This window comes from Rhineura floridana, chromosome 1 (genome assembly GCF_030035675.1).
Source record: "Rhineura floridana isolate rRhiFlo1 chromosome 1, rRhiFlo1.hap2, whole genome shotgun sequence".
Lineage (NCBI taxonomy): Eukaryota > Metazoa > Chordata > Lepidosauria > Squamata > Rhineuridae > Rhineura > Rhineura floridana.
The window spans coordinates 171801128-171821266 of record NC_084480.1 but is presented as its reverse complement, the minus strand read 5'-3'; positions in this window follow the sequence as shown (position 1 = coordinate 171821266).

Here is a 20139-nt window from a genome sequence, read left to right as displayed (position 1 = left end):
TGGTGCTGGCAAACTCCATAAAATATAGGCTCTTTTGCTAGACTTTGGGAGTCCTGCATGTAGATGCATTTCAGGTTTGGTCCAGTTCAAAATGCATCAGTAATGGGCAATAACTGGCACTGAGATTTCTAGTTCCCGGTGCCATTGTGGTGTCCCAGGGTCTGTGGAGGACCATGATCTGGCCCTCAGATCATGAATGAGCTGATCTGGCTTTGTATCAGGATAAGGGAGAAGGTTTAAATCTCTCCTAGCTTCATCCACTAGGTTTTTGGACACATTGTTATAGGGTCTAGGGGGTGGGGCGGTTAGTCTAGATGTCATCTATTACATCTATGATATGAGATTCTGTAGATTATATTTGGTCTTTATTGCGTATTCATTCTGATTTGTTTGCAGGGTGGTTTTACGAAAAGGAGCATTTTACCCAGAATTCCTGATTTGATTGCAGGGTGTTTACGGCTTTTGCTGTTAATCCAAGGGTCTCCAACCTTTCTGGACCAGAGGTAACATTTGAAATTTTGAGAGAATGCTGCGGGCACCAGTCTCAAAATGGAAGCCATGGGAAGCGTGGCATAACAGAATATTAGAGAGTAGTCATAGTGAAGCTTTTCCCATAATTGTATTTCCATACTAGAAAAGGCTTGACATGTTGAATTTCTGCCTGCCACACAGCTGTTAAAGACACAAGAACCCTATTACTCCCCAACGCCAACCCTAAACCAACATCTAGGCTGCTATCCTGTATCCACTTACCGGGAAATAAGCACAAAGAGTGTTAGTTCTAAGTAGACATGTTTACTATTGTACTATAAGTTAACTATACAGTTAATTCTGTCTTTCTGTCTGGTCTTTAGCTCCTGCAAATCAGGAGACATGTGTAAGCCTCTTTACAAAGTTTTCGTATTTGCCTTTTGGGGGGAGGGGGATTCTTTAACATTCACCCACACTTACTGTGTAGTAGTATTTGCAGAAAATAATTTCTAGGCACTACGTGATCTCAGAAGAATCCAGCATAGGAAAGATGCATAATGGTTACTAGGGGGGAAAGAAGGGCAAACTATGGAGATTCCAAGATCTAGAGATGACCAAAGCAGTAAAAATGCACTAAAAGGGAGAGCAAAACAGCAGCTCTTTAGGACCCCAGGGACTCTTATTACCTAGTGTCCAAACAACTCACTTATCAGTTACTGTTCTGACTTCACTCATTGACTAATAAGACTGACAGGCAAGAGCAGCCATCCTGGCTAATTTTACATAAGTGGCTTAGAAGGGGGCCATTTTACTCCATAACTTACTTTCTATGAGGGCTAGAGTCTTTCTTAAAGAAAAAAAAAGGGAATAAAAGCTCTGTTTCTGGGCTACCTGTTGGGGGCGCCACTGAAGCCCTTCAAAGATGCCTTGGCGCCCATGGGCGATGAGTTTGTGACCCCTGCAATTGGGTATTGTGGGGCATGCATAGAATTGCAGCCTGAATATTCCAGACTCCATAACACTCCTTTACCTATGTTCAAGCATTATATATGTAATTCAAATGCCATTCCTATCTTCTCCTCCTCTTCTGTTTTCAGCAACTGAGAATTCATAAAAACCAGCCTCAAGACTGAATGAGGCCTTTATTTTCAAATGTTAAATAATCATTCATCAAATAGCCCAGAGATGTCAAACTTCTTACCTGAGAACTAGATCAGGCCTACAAGGGCCCTCAGCTCTCAACTCTTCAAGGGTTTCTTGTCTCCCAGCACTGTATGTTATCAACAACTCTTGTGAAAAATAATTCTGAGGACACGAGACTTCCATTTGCCAATTACAGTATGGGGTATAAATAACATAATTGCTTGTGTGGTATACAGATAGTAAATATTTGGGAGAAACCAAACATCATGAACACAATTTCAAGCAATCATACACAGAATAAATCACCCGTGGATCAGCAGTTTTTCCTGACGTAACCGTTTACATCTCTCACTTCCAGGATCTGAAAGAAAACCCACACCATGCCTTTAATTATATTTCTGTGAATTAACTCTTAATTTTTGCTGGTTATAAAATACAGGGGATTGAAACAAAAGTTTCAGTTCGGAAACTGCAACTTGTGCAAAATGCAGCGGCCAGATTGATAACAGCGACCAAATGGTTCGAACTTATAAAACCGATTCTGGCCTGCATGCATTGGCTGCCTATATGTTTCCGAGCCTGATTCAAGGTGCTGGTTTTAACCTATAAAGCCTTACATGGCTTGGGACCACAATACCTGACAAAATGCCTCTCCTGACATGAACCCACCCGTACACTACGCTCAACATCAAAGGCACTCCTCCGGGTGCCTACTCCAAGGAAAACTCGGAGGCTGGCAACAAGGGAAAGGGCCTTTTCAGTGGTGGCCCCCGCATTATGGAATGATCTGCCCAATGAAGTTTGCCTGGCGCCAACATTGTTATCTTTTCAGCACCAGATCAAGACTTTCCTTTTCTCCCAGGCATTCTAACAGCATGTGCTGAGCTCTGACCCCAGGTCTTTTACCTGGTTTATCTGTGCTTCATGGTTTTAAACTTTGTATGTTTTTTAAAATTGTATATTTGTTTTTAATGTTCAATGTTTTTAATTTTTGTAAACCGCCCAGAGAGCTTTGGCAATGGGGCAGTATATAAATGTAGTAGTAATAATAATAATAATAATAATAATAATAATTCAGATTTGTGTGTCTTTATAACACCCCATAAACACTTACTATTCAGCATATTGTATTGTTGGGAATACTTGGGAAAAGTCTAGATTATAATGTCTCAGGTGACTGTTTAATGGTCCATTAAAGCTGCCTTTTGACTACCTAAGGCTATTGGAGGGTGTGTATATGGGGCTTGAGTGCATGGGTGCCCAGAGAAGAAAACAATTTTGAAGCTTGCCAGAAAAAGATGTGCAGGTTGAGTTTCATTTGCTGTTGGCTTGAACTATCAACAGGGCCGGTGCCAGACATGCCGGGGCCCCTGGGCACCAGCTTCCCCTGGGCCCTGGTGCACGTGTGTGCGTACATACACACACACACGCACGTGCTTACCTGTCTCTCACAGGAAGGAAGCTTCTTCTGCCCGCTGCTTCGCTGGCTCCGTCTTTCCTATCTTTTGCGGCTGCGTGGACTGCTATGCGTGCACATTGTTGTCATCAACCAAGATGGCGGCAGAAGCTTCAGCTCCTTAGGGAAACCTCAGCTGCCATCTTGGTTAATGGCAGTCCTGCACGCACAACTGCAAAAGACAGGAGAGACGGGTAGGTGGAGCCAGCAAATGGATGGGCGGAAGAAGATCCCTCCCTGTGAGCAGCTCCCTGCTATGGATCGCAGAAAAGGAGCGCTACTCCTCCACCACCCTATCGAGAGGCCCCTCAGGAGCCTTTGTGGCTCCAGAGGCCCTTGGCCAGGGCCTGCCCTGACCACCCTTTGGGACCGGCCCTGACTATCAAGAAACAGGCTTGAGGAATTTGAGTTGTGCTTCTTTAAAAATTGTGCTGCTGCTTGCTTCCCACCTGATCAGCCTGCATATTTCTAAATGAACAGATTTTTTTTAAAAAAAATAGAATCAGTCCCTACTACTTTCTCTTCACAAAGAAACTGACCCTTTAAAGCTGATCTCAAACCCTCTAGCTTGGGAATGTGAGAAAAAGGAAAAAAACAAGTATTATATGTGTTAACAAGATGTAGTGATTAGCTATGTTCTATTTTGATCAACTCTTTTCCCCGTTATAAAGTATTGTTCCTCCCCCAATCCAGCCAGGAGTGAGATACACATGGATAAAAGCAGTGTGTGCATGTACTGTTCCTCACCACAGTCCAGCAAAGGCATACAAGAAAAGTAGTAATTGCACTGTTTGTGTTGGGGAGCAGGATTGGTCTATTTTCCCATACCGGGATCCTCCGGGTGCCTACTCCGAGGGAAGCTCGGAGAATGGCAACAAGGGAGAGGGCTGTGATGCGTCCTTCCCTGGCTCTCCCTGTCAGGTTCCTACCTGCGCGTGGCTACTGCCTGTCACTAGGCACCACCAGGGACTCCACCAGTCCGGACCGCACTCTCTTATGGTTTACCTATCCGCTCTAGCACAGATCTCAACAGATCCCCCTGCTAGGCAACCACCAGTAACGTCCCAATACTAGTATTCCCAGAGACTCTGAATACTGGTATTGTTATTCTCTTCACCGCTGCCACCATTTGTTACAGTTCCCCTTCAGCCTTGGTCATTACCTTACCCTCCCTTCTGGTCTGTGAAACCCCAGCCAAGGATCAGACCTTTGGTAAACCAAATTAAGTATTTATTACAGATAACAAAGCTAACAAGATTAACAAGATTTCTTCTTAAGGCACATAAGCATATGGTTTTACTCAATACTAATCCGAACTCCACCTCCCTCCTGGCAAACAACTCTCTAAACCCCACCAAGCAACCCACTCAGTTCTCTTCTCCCCCCCCCGATTCCACTCTCACTCTTCCTTTTATACATTCAGCCATTTTAAACACTCAGTCAATCATCTCGCATTCTACTGCCCATTCACTCCCCCTCCTCTTTCACTCCACTTACCATGTATCTTCTAAAACAACAACACTTACCATATATACATTAATATAGTCTGGTGCTATTAATATGGGTCCTTGGCACAAGGCTTGCTTCAGTAGATCAAAAGCCTTCTGACATTCATCCGTCCATACCACACGCTCAGAACACTTCTTCTTTGTTAATTCATGCAAGGGGGTTGCTATTTCCCCAAAATTTCTCACAAACTTCCTATAAAATCCAGCCACACCCAGAAATGCCCTTACTTGTTTTTTGGTTAAGGGGATCGGCCACGCTTGTATTGCCTCCACCTTGCTCCATAAGGGGGTGATTTTCCCACTCCCCACCTTATGTCCTAAATAGATTACTTCCTTTAGTCCAAACTGGCATTTCTTAGCTTTTATTGTGAGGCCTGCTTTTCTTAAGGCCTCCAATACTGTTGTCAGATGTTGGACATGCTCAGGCACCGACTTGCTAAAAATGGCCACGTCATCGATATAGGCCACTGCAAAATCTGACATGCCTCGCAACACAGTATTGATTAGCCTCTGAAATGAACTTGGTGAGTTCCTTAGTCCCATGGGTAAGGTCACAAACTCATATAACCCATCTGGTGTACTGAAGGCAGTTTTGGCTCTGGAGTGCTCGTCTAGTTCCATTTGCCAAAATCCTTTACAGAGATCTAGTGTAGAGATAATGGTTGCTGCCCCCAATAACTCTAACATTGTGTCTACCCTAGGCATAGGATACGCATCTGGGACAGTAATTTTATTGATTAGCCGATAATCAATGCAAAACCTTGTCGTTCCATCTTTTTTCGGAACCAGGACAATACTTGAGGCCCAGGGACTGATGGATTCCCTGATCACTCCTAATTCCAGCATATCTTCCACCTCCTTTTTGATCTCATTCAAAACTTTCCCATTCACATGGTACGGAACAGATCTGATTGGGGCATGCTCTCCAGTATCAATGGAATGTATAACTATACTGGTTCGGCCAGGTTTGTTGCTAAAGAGATTCCTATAGGTTTTCAAAACTCTCAGAATCTCTTCTTTTACTTCCTCCTCTACCTCCTCTGACCATTCCACTTGATCTACCCCTCCTTTGTCTTTGCTTTCCTGTACCAAATCTGGAAGTTCAGGCCCACTTCCCTCAGGGAATAAGGTAACTTGCAACACCTTTGCATCCCTGGTATGGTAAGGCTTTAACATATTTACATGAACCACTTTGCTTTTGTTTAATTGGTCTGTGGTGATTACATATGTCACTGTGTCAAGCCTTTCTCTGATGGTATATGGTCCTTCCCAGTTAGCCTGTAATTTGTCATGTTTCCTGGGTATGAACGCCATAACCATATCTCCCACATCATACACACGTTCTCTGGCTGTTCTGTCATACCAGTAACTTTGCTTCTCCTGTGCATGACTCAAATTCTCTTTCACTACTTCCATCATTGATGTTAATTTATTGCGGAATTCCAATACAAAATCTACTACAGAAGTTTTGTACTCTCCCAGAGTTCCTTCCCATGAGTTTTTTAGCAGTTCCAAAGGTCCCCTCACTTTTCTAGTAAACATTAGTTCAAAGGGTGAGAAGCCTGTTGACTCCTGAGGGACTTCTCTGTATGCAAATAAGAAGCATCCCATCATGCCCTTCAAAACTCCATTAAATCTGGTTCTGTATTTGCTAGGTACTATCAATTGCTTCTCTGGTTCACATTCATCCTTTCTCTCAGCAGGCATCCACAGTCTATATAAAATCCCATTCTCACACACAACTTGATTCCTCAGTTTGTCAGTGAAAGGAAACTGTTGGGTCAGAGCTTGTTCCTTTATCTGCTTCAAACTTATATCTTTATGCAGCTCTTCCCTGAATTGCTCTGCTTGTTTCCCAGAGACCACTTGATACATTTTGTCTCCTTCAGCAGGCCTGCTAGTGGTTGCTATGGTGACCTGAGGCTGGTTAACAGATTCCACCCTGTTTGTTTCAGCCCCCCTTAATATGGCTTCTTTTTCTCTGCCAAGTTGCTGTCTGGTCACTACATATATTTTCCCCTGTGCCCCCATAACATCTCTTCCCAGTATTACTGGTTCTTGTTGCTGGGCATTAATACCAACTTTATATTGGCCCTTTCGGCCTCTCCATTCCATTTTCACTAGGGCCACAGGCAAACTCTCTGGTTGACCCCTCACTCCTTGGATAGTCACTGTTTCCTGAGGTAATATTTCTTCAGATTTTATTAAATCTGGCCTCAGTAATGTCTGAGAGGCACCAGTGTCAAGCAATGCCCAATAATTTGCCCCTTGTACACTCACTTCCTCTCTCAGACTTGAATCAAGGTCTGTTACTTCTGTCCAGTTTATCTGGCAGAACTGAACCTTTTTCGCTGTTTCTAAAGCCTTGGGCTCTGTTTTCACTGTCCTTGTCTGAGCAGGATTACTAATGGGGTTGGCAACCTCACATTGAAAACGTAGGTGCCCCGGTCTACCACATTTGTAGCATAATTTCTCCTCACTTTTAGGGTACACAGATCCACTCTGGGGTGTCCTGTGCCCTTCAGATTTTAATGGAGGACTCACTCGCTGTGGTACCACATCCCTTCTGCCAGCACTATATGGTCTGGGTTTAAACTCTCTTGATGTTTTCCCCATCCAGCCAGTTCTATTGGAGGCAAAGTGATCCGCCATCTCTGCGGCCTCCTGCACAGATGTAGGGGAGCGGTCTTTGACCAGGAGCCTTATTTCTGGTGGTAACTGATAGTATAATTGATCCAGTATCATGAGGCTTTTCACCTCTTCCACTGACTGAGCTTTGGCACTACTCATCCACTTTCCAAATATATCCATCAACTTTGCTCCCAGTTCCACAAAAGACCTCCCTGTCTGTATCTGGCAATTTCTGAAAAGCTTTCTAAAATAATCAGGCCCCAGTCTGAATCTTTTAAACACTGCTTCTTTGAATTCAGCATAGGTGACGGGCCTGTCTGAGGGGAAATATTGGTATACCTCAGCCAATTCCCCTTTAATCAGATTTGATAAATACTGCATGTATTTATCTTCAGGTAGCCCCCACAACTGAGCTGCTTTTTCAAAGGTGCTGAGGTAAATTTGAGGATCTTGACCAGGCTCATAGACAGCAAAGTCCTTTGGAGTAATTTTTATTTTTGCTCCATCTCTGTCCTTTCTTGTTTCATCAGAATGAAACTTCTCTCTTTCAAATTTTAACTTTTCTACTTGTAATTCGGCATCCACTGCTCGTTGCTTCTCTCTCTCCTCAAACCCCATTCTCATTCTCTCAGTTTCCATCTTCAACTTCTCAGCTTCCATCCTCAATCTCTCAGCTTCCAACTCTCGCTGTTTATCTTTTTCCTCAGCCTCAAAGACCCGCTGCTTTTCTTTCTCATCAGCCTCCCTCATCAATCTCTCAGCTTCCAACTCCCTCTGCTTGTCTTTTTCCTCAGCCTCCCATCTTAACTTCTCTCTCAAGTACTCTATATAAGCGGGATTGCTTAAATATCCTTCTGGGGTCTCTTCTCTGACAGGTTGTTTTTGCTGGGCAGTTGCAAATCCTATAAGTGCTACCCTCAATTCATCTACCCCTTTACCCTTGTGAGGTAAATTGAATGTTATGCACTTCTCCACCAGCTCCTCTCTTTTCATTTTTATATATTCAGCCATGGTGTTTGAGTTCACTCACTCTTTGCCACACACTCTTTGCCAGTCACTCTCACAAAAAATCTTGTTTTGTTATTTCTGTTTGCCACACCACTGTATCTGGATTCTCTGTTGTTCGTATCCCACCGCTACTGACACCACGTGTGATGCAGTCTCCTTTGTCACCACGTGTCTTTGGGACTCTCTTTGGTTCGTATCTGGATTCTATGTTGTTCGTATCCCACTGCTACTGCCACCACATGTGATGCGTCCTTCCCTGGCTCTCCCTGTCAGGTTCCTACCTGCGTGTGGCTACTGCCTGTCACTAGGCACCACCAGGGACTCCACCAGTCCGGACCGCACTCTCTTATGGTTTACCTATCCACTCTAGCACAGATCTCAACAGATCCCCCTGCTAGGCAACCACCAGTAACGTCCCAATACTAGTATTCCCAGAGACTCTGAATACTGGTATTGTTATTCTCTTCACCGCTGCCACCATTTGTTACAGTTCCCCTTCAGCCTTGGTCATTACCTTACCCTCCCTTCTGGTCTGTGAAACCCCAGCCAAGGATCAGGCCTTTGGTAAACCAAATTAAGTATTTATTACAGATAACAAAGCTAACAAGATTAACAAGATTTCTTCTTAAGGCACATAAGCATATGGTTTTACTCAATACTAATCCGAACTCCACCTCCCTCCTGGCAAACAACTCTCTAAACCCCACCAAGCAACCCACTCAGTTCTCTTCTCCCCCCCCGATTCCACTCTCACTCTTCCTTTTATACATTCAGCCATTTTAAACACTCAGCCAATCATCTCGCATTCTACTGCCCATTCACTCCCCCTCCTCTTTCACTCCACTTACCATGTATCTTCTAAAACAACAACACTTACCATACATACATTAATATAGGAACATCACAAGGGCCTTCTCAGTGGTGGCCCCCAAATTATGGAATTATCTCCCTGACAAGGTGCGTCTGGCACCAACACTGTTATCTTTTCAGTGCCAGGTCAAGACTTTCCTCTTCTCCCAGGCATTTTAGCATGTGTTTTTAAATTGCTTTTTAAAAAATATGTTTTTAAATTTGTATATTTGTTTTTAATGTTTTTAAGAGAGAGAGAACTTCGGCTATGGGGCAGTATACAAATGCAATAAATAAATACCCTGCTCCCTGCCACAAGTGATCCACCTGTACAACCCTGGCATCAGTGGTCACACATGATTCAATCATGTATGCTGCCTATAGACATGAAAATCCAGTCTCTTTTACATCCTGCCAAATGTAAACGCTTGCATTATTTTTTTGCTGACAAATATTCTGGCTGCCCATGTCCAGAAGGATAGACATGTAGTCACTTGAACAGGGCCGGTGCCAGAGGGTTGCCAGGTCGGGTCCTGGCCAACGGCCCCTGGGGCCCAAGGGGCCTCTGAATGGCCTCTCCTTAGGATAGGTGGGTAGCACTCCCTTCCGTGATCTGCAGCAGCGTTAGCTCCCGACCCTGCCATGGATTGCTGAGAGGGAGCTCCCAGGCACCCCCCCTACTACCACGCAGGCCTGGCTCACATATCTCATCTACCTTTCCCTTGAAGTAAATGCTGGCCGCACTGTGGGTGCATGCCTGCCATCAACCAAGATGGTGGCCAAAGCTTCCCTAAGGGGCTGATGCCCCTGCCACCATCTTAGTTGATGGCAGGCATGAGCACACAGCGTGGCCAGCATTCACTTCAAAGGAAAGATAGGTGGAACATGCATGAAGGTGCCGGGGCCCAGGGTAGGCTGGTGCCCAAGGGCCCCAGCACGCCTGGTGCCAGCCCTGCCCTTGCAGCACAAACATCAAGCAGTCTTCTGGTCCCTTAAATACTACCAAATTTATTATGGCTTAAATTTTCATGGGCCAGAGGACACTTCATCAAAAGTATTATACCCAGTATATATATAAGGGTATAGTGAGAAAACTGTGAAAGTGGAGCCAAATGACTTGGAAACACAGTCAGTGACAATTCTACGTAAGGCTTAAACGGAAACAAGACAAGCATAGTAACCATTCACATTGTCAGTTAGTAGTACCATTCCTAACATTGTTATGCTAATTTAATATATTGTAATGGAAGAGGAACCCATTTTCTTGATTGAGGTCTAAAAGAGTAAAATCACACTGATTGAGAAATTCTAGTGCAAAAAGTTAATGCTGGAGTTCCCACTGAAGTTCTTTTGTTGAAGAATGGTGAATTTCAGGTCAGCAGCAAAGTGTCCTGGGAGACTGAAATGTTCTCCCTCTGAGTTCTAAATGTTGCCATTTTAAAAGTCAGATGCATGGCTATTTATGTATGTACTGCATTTTTGTGTAGAGGCTGACCAATTTGTCCAATATAGACAGCAGAAGGGCATTGTTAGCAAGTAATGATACGTATCATGTAAGGGGATGAGCAGACAAATGAATCTTGATGGTATTCCTAATGTTATTCAGTCTTGCAATAGCCCTACAGAATCGGGGGCTCCTCAAGAAGAGTTTCTTCTCTAGGAGATAGCTCAGAGTAAGCTCTCTCTCTCTCTTGTGTTCTGTCAGACGCAATGGTGAGCTATTTGATTTGTTATGATTTTTAAATCTCATCAAATAATTTCATGATTCACACATAATAGGAATCTTCCAACTGAAGGGAATTAATGGTGTATTTGATCTGTGCATGAGCACAGCAGGGTGAAGAGTGGAAAAGTATATCTATAAATAATTTGTCCCTTGGTAAACAAATTGTTCAAAACTATTATTTAGTCCATCCAAATTCACATGACTATATTTAACACCTGGTCCAAAAAGACTGCTTGCAAACCTGGAAGAAATCAGGCTTCCACGATGCCTGCCTCAGGTTGGGGCAGCCTAGCCAGGAAATAGCAACTCTAGGCTAAATGGAGTTGTGTTGTACTGAGTCAGACTATTGGTTCATCTGGTCCAATGTTCTCTGCTGTCTGGTACCCTATTCCCCTCACAGAGCTACAATCCCAAAACAGGGGCTGACTGTTCAACCACTCTGGCCACTGGAGCTCTTGTCAGGGGAATAGAAGTCTCCTAACAACTCTCAGCACCCTTCGCAAACTACACTTCCCAGGATTCTTTGGGGGAAGCCAGGGTGTGGCCCCCCGATTAGCCCAGCCAAACAGCTGTGAGTCTGGCTTTTAGAACACTGATAGTTGGTTCTTACTGAGCATGCCTGTGCTTATCATTGACTTCAATGCTAAATTTCTTAAATTAATTAAAAATCAGCCAGGCATTTTTTAAACTTTTAAACCACAGAAGATGAAGGTCAGAGTATGGGGCAAGGTCAGTAAGAGAATTACAGGTACTCTGTGAACATGGCTGATTTTTAATTAATTTCAACAAAGTATGAGACCACTGACAGAAACAAGTCCAGCAGGGGTCTGGATTGTTTTCCTCTTGTTTTACACTTTGAACTCTTGATTCTCTCTGACTGTTTTGTATATGAAAACTTAGAGGGTTGTTAGGCAAGCATTTCTGAGTTCAGGAGTTTTGCAAGGTTTGCAGGGTTTCAGACATGAGCTTTTCTAGTCCTGTCTAGAGAAGCTGATGATCTAACGTGGGATATTTTGCATGCAAAACATGTACTCGGTCTCTTAGCTATGCCCCTTCCACCACACATAACTTAGCAATGCTGCCAGCCACATCTGACCCCCACCACAGCATCAATGACAGCTCTACTGACTCTCATGAATTATGGGCTAGCTGGCCTGGTACATAGAGCCCCCACCTCCCACTAGCCAGGCACAGAAGGAGTCTGTGACAAATGAGAAGATATCTCTATGATCTACCTCACCCTTTGTGCACACACCAGGAACAAGACAAACGCCACAGTATTTTCAAGCACACAGCACACAGAGGCACATAAAGAAAGAAAATCAAGCTGGCCAGGAGAAACACCACCATTCCTCACAGCGCACTCACCAGGAGGCGTGCCCAGGGTCTGTAGAGGTCTCCTTCAAACAAGGGTTCAATCAAGTTCCAGGTTGGGAACAAGAAACACATCAGAAAAAGGAACTTTTGCAAGCCAGGAGAGGGGAGGGACAAGGGAAAAGAGTAAGGGTGCTCAGAGCTACAATCTGCAGTTGATTTGGATGGAAGTCATTCTAATAAGATGGAATCCTAAAAACATAACCCCCCTTAGTTCACAGGGACAAAACTCCAGGCTGGGAAGCAGAAGGTGCTGGTTTGATCCTCTTTAGGGGAATGGAGTGTAATTAATGGCCTAGATAATCTTTTCCACACCTGACTAGTAACAATCATGTCAGGATCTAAACAGCAGGAGCAGGCAGGATTCAAACCCAACCATTGGTTCCATGGAACAGATCTCCCTCAGTCAGAGAAGCAGGGATGTGAGCGCTTATCCCAATCTGTGTCTGATTGGAATTGCTTTTTAAGACGTTTTTAAAGTTATTTTTAACACATGTTTTTAGGATATTTTGTTTTAATATGTTTTAAAGTCTTTTGTTTTTAAGATGTTTTAAAGTGCTTTTAGTGTTTTTGTATGCTGCCCTGGGCTCCTTCTGGGAGGAAGGGTGAGATATAAATGTAATTAATAAATAATAACAATTACATTCTGTTGGGTTATTTTTTGTCATCTCTCAGCTACCCACTATATATACCAGGACCTAGAGGAAACGTGTGGATCAACCATCACCCTGATTCGGGTGGAATGCCTCTTCAGGGGTAAAGGGGGGCTGTGTTTCCTATGCCCTTCATTGAAACAGGGCTCTCTCTCCCCTGCCTGCCAGTGGGGATCCTTGCCCCAAAGGGCCTCCCTTTCTTCACAGTGAGTGCAAACTTACCCTTGTGTCTCCTGTGTATGATATATTGCTACTAGCTTCTGTGGAAGGAAGGACTATTTACCTATGACAGTGTGGCCAAGAGAGGTGATGCAGGAGGTGTTGTGTGGTAGGGAGAGAGATATGAGTGACATTTGTAGTAGGCACACTTTGAGGCAGAGTATCTCCTGCTCCTTTGTGTATCTCTCTGGGGTGTTTTATCCGTGTATCCCCAGCAGTAAGAGTGCAGTAGAATTTTCTGTTTTGTCTTCATTCCTGAGATGGTGTACCTCTATGGATTCTGAGAAAAGAAAACTCTTTGCCATGTGCTCTTACTATCTGTATTCTTAGACTAAAGTCTTTTATGCAAAATGCTTCCTTTTTGTGTTTCCCTCTTTAGAATGCTATCCTCAGGGAGGTTTGCCTGGCACTTATTCTGATATCTTCTCAGCGCCAGGCACATAACTCTGTATTTCACTGATATCAATGTCTAGTTGAGGGAGTTGAATAGACTCCGTGATGTCTCAATGATGCAATGTTCTCATTAATACAAGGCCTCCTGGTGGCAGAGTGTGTGTCCCCGTCAATGGTGCCTTTTAGCCATTCGTCAAGCAACATGGGAACTGCTTATCCAGGAGGACACACACAGTTGGGCCCTACCCACATGGTGGGATCATGTAAACATTTCTAAAAGAGCTGTTAATAGCAAAGCAACGGAAAGATCTTGTTAAGGGCACTAAAGTGTCAACTATTTTACCAGCTGGATGAAAGGCAACATTTTAGCAAGGTCAGCATTTCTCATTACTTCTTCTCCATGCTAGGGAAAGTTATGCCTGCTGAATTTCTGCCCGCCTTACAGCTGTCAACCTCTGTCAGGAAGACTTCTGATTCAAGTTTACGAAAGATAAATGAAGGATTAAAAAGATCATGAAAGAGAAATACAGAACAGGATTTGCTCTCATCCATATCTTGTACCTTATGGGTCTTCCTCTCTCCGCTCGTTCTCTTCCCTGCCCTCCCTTTGTTGTCTCTGGCCTTCCTGGCTGCTCAGTTGTAAGCTTTACAGGGCAGAGGCCTGCCTAACATTACTCTATAAAGCACCATGCAGTCTGATTACATGTGTGTGCATGAGAGGGGGGTGTCTCAAAGGATGAAATGAAAGTGTAGAGGAAAATGCCATGGATTATTTGAGCAACAACCAGTATGAATACACCACTACTAATAAACAGAGGGGTCTGGCATTCTTTCCATGTGAAGTCACCTCATGTCCTTTCCACAATCCCAGCCTTGAGCTCACCAGCAAGGTCACTGACCCAGGCTGAGCAGGTTAGGCACAAGGGCTCTGGTGTTTCCTTTGCTTTTGTCGCCACTTGTAGCTGTGCTGCTGGACTTAAGCTCCTACCCTGCCCCCAGCAGCTACACCCAAGGGGAGCCATCTGCAACTGTAGCTCATTCTTCAACAAAGAAAGGGACTTTTGTTCAGCACTGAGTGCCTGCAAGAAAAAAAAGTGCTTTAGCCATAAGGCTGAATTTACGCTGCAGGCAGAAATAGCCCCTTATTGGCTTTCCAGACACCCCACCCATCCACAGCTTTTGAGGAGCTCCTGGCTCTGTTATTAGCATCTTCCTGGTTCCTCAGAGAGCATATGACAGCCCTCCCCCCTTCTAATAGGGCTGTGCAACCACTTCATCTGAATACCAGGTGAAGTGGGCATATTTTGACCGAAGCACACCTCTCCAGGGTGAGGCAACGGCCCCCTGAAATGATCCAGAGCAAATAGAGGGTTCTCAATCTTTTCAGAGATTTTTGGAGCTTGAAAAAAGCACAATCTAAGCCGGATAGCCTATCTCCAAAATGATAAGAAGAATGCAAATGCCACCCTATAACGGAAATGCCAGGGTGGGGAGAGGGGGAGGGGGACAGGGACAAGGGGAGCTAGTTTGCTCATTGAGAGGTCTGTCTTCCAGTCCAGGGCTAGATCTCACCCAACGCTTTCTAATAGGGATGTGTTATTATTCCACCCAATTTGGAGTTGGTACCGAATTTTCCATTAATTTGCTTGTTCTCAATCGTTGCAGATCAGATTTTCATGTTTTTGAGAAAAAAAGTTTTTAAAAACCCACCTCTAAAATATCAATATTAAGAACAATATTATCAATATTTCCTTTCATTTGTCGATATTTCCTTTCAAAATAAGGGTATTTCTTTAAATTTATCAATGTTTCCTTTAAAAATGAATTTTTTTGCGAGGGAAAAAATAGATCTGTAAAAGCAATGGCTAGTGGACAAAGAATGAACTCGAACTGATCCCAACCTGTTAGATTGACAGAAGGCTTTTGAATTGGCACCAGCCAATGGATTCCATCCCTACTCTCTAGTCACAGCACTTGGGGAAGGGAGCGAAGTCGATTCTATAAAACCTTTTGCCCAGTGTCTTTTTTCTCACTCTTTGAACTTCGTAGTTCTCTGAATACTACAAAGAGTTTGTTGGTGGCATTTTCATTCAGCTTGTCTCTTGTTTATTATACAGCCGTGAGAAGCTCACTGGGTGACCTTGGGCGAGTTACTGCCTCTCAGCCTCAGAGGAAGGCAATGGTAAACCCCCTCTGAATACTGCTTACCATGAAAACCCTACTCATAGGGTCACCATAAGTTGGGATCGACTTGAAGGCAGTCCATTTTTTAAAACATTCAAAGTAATAAAACTAACAATGAGTTAAAAACAGATAAAAAGCATAATAGCTTCTACATGCCTGGGTTGACTTGCCTAAACTAAAAATGTTTGTAGCAGGAGCCGACAAGAGTACAATGAAGGTACCTGCCTAATGTCAGTAGGCAGGGAGTTCCAAAGCATAGATGCTGCCACACTAAAAGATCCATTTCTTTTAAGAGCAGAACAAGTACTATATGGCTCCTGTAACATGGAAAGCACACCTTTAACTTGGCCTGATAGCAAATCGACAACCAGTGCAGATTTCAGAGCAGAGGTATTATGTGCTGACAGGGTCTTACTAATGTAGGCAATCCTGCCTCAGCATTCTGCATTAACTGCAGCCCCGGGATCAGGTTGTGTTACATAGGGATTTCTGTGATCTTGGCTGACTGGCTGCCAGGAATTTTTTAGTTTTAGTTTTTCATTAGGACCCTGACTGGTTGTGGGATGCTGAGTTTTCCACCTTACTCATAGGAATCTTGTTGTGGTTGGTATGGTATTGCATTTAGGAAATCATCGCTGTCTTTTGTTTTTCTTTTCCTGTTTGTATTTCATTTATCTCTGACCTCACTCTGTTACATCCATAGAAGCAACAACAGTGGTTCCATGTGCTCAGCTGAACCCCCTTAAACCCACTGATGATGCACCTTGTTATTCACATGATGGTTTGTTTCTTGCCCACTAGCGGTAAAAGAGAATTTGCATCCTGGGAAGTGTGGCTTCAATTGCTGTAGTTCCCAATCTACTGCCTGTGAAGATAGACCAAACCATATGTGTTTTCTCTCTGTCAATTATTACTCACTGGAATTGGGTTGGCTGTCAAAGTGAGTTTATAGCAGCCCACAGGATAGGCAGGAAAGCGTAGAGAATCTTCTTAACTCTTACTCATTTCTCAGACCTCTCTCTGCAGTGAGGGGTCAAGTCTGTAAAGACGTTTTGAGCAGACATGTTAAAAAGAAGGGGCAGGGCAATCCAGGCAGGGGGTTGCCAACCTTGCTTTGATATATCATTGCAGAGGATCCCTAGTCAAGCATTACCAACAGCACAATCCTAACCATATCTACTCAGAAGTAAGTCCTATTGAGTTCTATGGGGCTTAATCCCTTAGTAAGTGTGTTTAGAATTAGAGCCTTCAGGGGCATCCATCTTTACTCCTGAGTGCTCCCATCTAACATCTCCACAACACTAGGCTCCCTTCTTCCTACAATGGCCTTCTGGTGACTGACCTGGCCTGAGGGCACTTAAACCCTTCTTGTCAGAAGCAAGTAGGCTAGATTAAACATTCCTTATGCAAGCTCTCCAAGCAGGTGAGAAGGAATGATCCCATCACTTCAGCTGGACCTGTGAATGCCGTCATTTAGCTAAGATTTCTATCTTAATTTCCAGAGAATTTTTGTTGTTTGAGTGGTATGCCTCCAAGCAATTGTGGGTGATGCTTAATGTATCATGCTTGATGACATCACTAGGGTCCACCCTGTGACATCATTAGGGCTCACCCCTGAAATCTCAGGGTTTGGGATGCTTCTGACCTGGCAACCCTAGGCTAGAGTAAGGCTCAACTCCTTGGATTTTCCTTTGCTTTGCTTTTTAGTTTCCGTTTCATTTGTGTTCTCTACCCAGTCAGCAATAAAGAAGCATGTTTGTTTGCCTGCAGTAGGAAGAGTTTCTGTTTTCTGTAGTTATTATGATGAGTAGAGCAGGATTGGGTGCTTATTCCTGAAGGGTGAAATAAAGAGATAAGTTAAAGTGATCTGAAAAAATATCTACCCTAAGTTACCCTTAACTCTTTTCAAGAACTCACTATGCTCACAATCATAGTAGCTATTTTTTCTTCTTTTTTCTTGTGAACTTAATGGCAAAGAATGAAAATAGCCCTAGAGACACAGAAACACTGCTGTGCACATCACAATTAGCTGGCTGGCTAGCTACCTAGGCTGTAGCTCCGGCCTAATTTCTGATTTTCCCAATGTGTGCAGCTCAGCATGAGACCTTTTCAGGGTTTCTGGACATAAATGAATCAACCCAGCACTAGTTAAAAAAAAATCCAATTGCTTTTCACAATTAGTTTTCAATCACTTAGTTATTTCTTTATATAGTAACCAGTTAAAAGGTTTTTCCTTGATTGTACAACCGGAAAGAAAATCTAAAGGTCAGAAACATGACTAAAATGAGGGACTTGCAAGGAGGAGTTAACACCTTTGGGCATTCCCTTGTTCATTGTATCTGAACAATTGCCCCTGAGAGACCAGGTCCGCAGCCAGGGGGTCATCCTTGACTCCCAACTGTCCATGGAAGCTGAGGTTTTGGCTGTGAGCCGGGCAGCGCTGTATCAACCATCTGATACAGAGGCTGCACCCCTACCTTCCCAATCATCTGCTCCCATCGGTGGTACATGCCCTGGTCTCCTCTCGACTAGACTACTGTAATGCGCTCTACATGGGGCTACCCTTGAAAATGGTCCGGAAGCTGCAACTGGTACAGAACGTGGCGACGTGCCTGATTAAAGGCAGCCGCTGGCGAGATCACATCACTCCAGTGCTAAAAGAGTTGCACTGGTTACCAGTTGCTTGCCAGGCCCAATTCAAGGTGTTGGTTTTGACCTTTAAATCCCTACACGGTTTCGGCCCAGTCTATCTGAAGGAGTGCCTCCAGCATCTTCAGCCATGCCACCCAACAAGATCAGCCTCAAAAGACCTTCTCTCCATCCCATCAGTCAAAATAGCCAGACTGGTGAGGACTAGGGAGAGGGCTTTTTCAGTTGTGGCTCCCACCCTGTGGAACTCCCTCCCAAATGATCTCTGCCATGCCCCTTCTATGATGAGCTTCTGCCAGGCCTTGAAGACCTGGCTCTTCAGGCAGGCTTTTGGGGTGGGCTAGATTTTATCTTCATTGTTTTTAGATTTTCAGTGTCTAATGTATTTGTATGTCTATTTTGTACGTCGCTCGGAGTGGCTGGATAACCAGCCAGATGGACAACTAATAAATTCAATAAATAAATAAATTTAAGATTATTTTTTCTTATGGAACAAAAAATATGCCAATCATTTAATTCCTGCTGTTCGTACTAATTTTTCTGTTAACTCGATGTTTACGTAGCCCATTATGTAAGCTAACACACTCTTTGCATGGCGGAGGAGGGTTACTACCTTTCCCTTCCCCTGGCCTGGCCCTCGCATCCTCTCTCCCAGTGTGTATGTGTGTGTGGGGGGGGATTCATTTTGTTTTTCTTCTTCGTGTTGTCTTTTTTGTTCCAGTACTTTTGTGCAAAGTTTTATTCGAATGTAACGTTATTCTCTCCCCCCCCCCGCCGCCCTTTGTTGTTGGGCTGGTTCATGTGAATTCCTTTCATTCCATTTTTAATATCCTTTTTTCTGTTTGAGTTTGTGCACATACTTTTATTATTATTTGTGCAAACTTTCATGCAGAGCAGTGTCGTCCCCTTTTCCTCCTGCCTTCAGTTTTAGGGCTGGGCATTTGCATGCAATGTCATTCACTTTTATTCTTGCTGTAATTTCATTTTTAGTAGGTCTCCCCTTTTTATTATTTTGCGTTATTTTATTTATTTTTCATTCAGCCTGCTTCTCTCAGACATTCAAGTTAGCCCCAAGGTGTGTGTGTGTGCCTGCCTCTGACAAAGTGAATTGCTTAATCTTAAGTCTGTAATAATTCATGATCACAGTCACTAAGCAGCCAGCAGTCTGTCCTATATTGTGTGCGATCATGAGACACATATGTGCCTACAGTGGTGGAATCCCAGGAGGTCTGGGCAGAGGTGTTGGCACCAGCAGTATTGTTCGTTAAATTCCCCCACCACCACCAAACCCAAACACACCCTCATTATTGCAGGCAGGAGGAGCAATACACAGCAGATTCCACCCTCCTTTCAGGCAGCACCAGTAGTGGTAGCAAGCACCAGAGGAGAGTCTGGGATCGCTTTGACTTGGCAGCGAATTCCAGGTATGCCATCTGACTGCATTGCAGGAAATAGCTGAGCTGGAGGAAGGTTTGAGGGCACTGCACAACCAGCAGCCTTGGAACATGACACCACTGCAGCGATACAGTCAGTCCCTCTTGCTCGGAGAAGAGGCAGAGTCAATGCCGTGTCTGTAGGTTCACAGACACTCGGAGCCAAAACTGGTCTGTCGCTTTGAAGCATGTGTATGTTATTTGGGATATACAGCACAACCTCCACCAATAATCATGCTACTTAAAGGAATTAGCTTCAGAAAGGGTCCACTTCTAAAGAGAGTGTGTGTGCACTGAGAACTAGGTGCCAGGTCTCTTTGTCAGCTTCAGAGATGCACACAAGGTTAGCTGCCAGGCTCTGTCTAATGGACTCATCAAACACTATTGATTGTTATTCCACAGAAAGCCCCTTTTTCCATTCAAATCAATTGGAGGAGTGAAG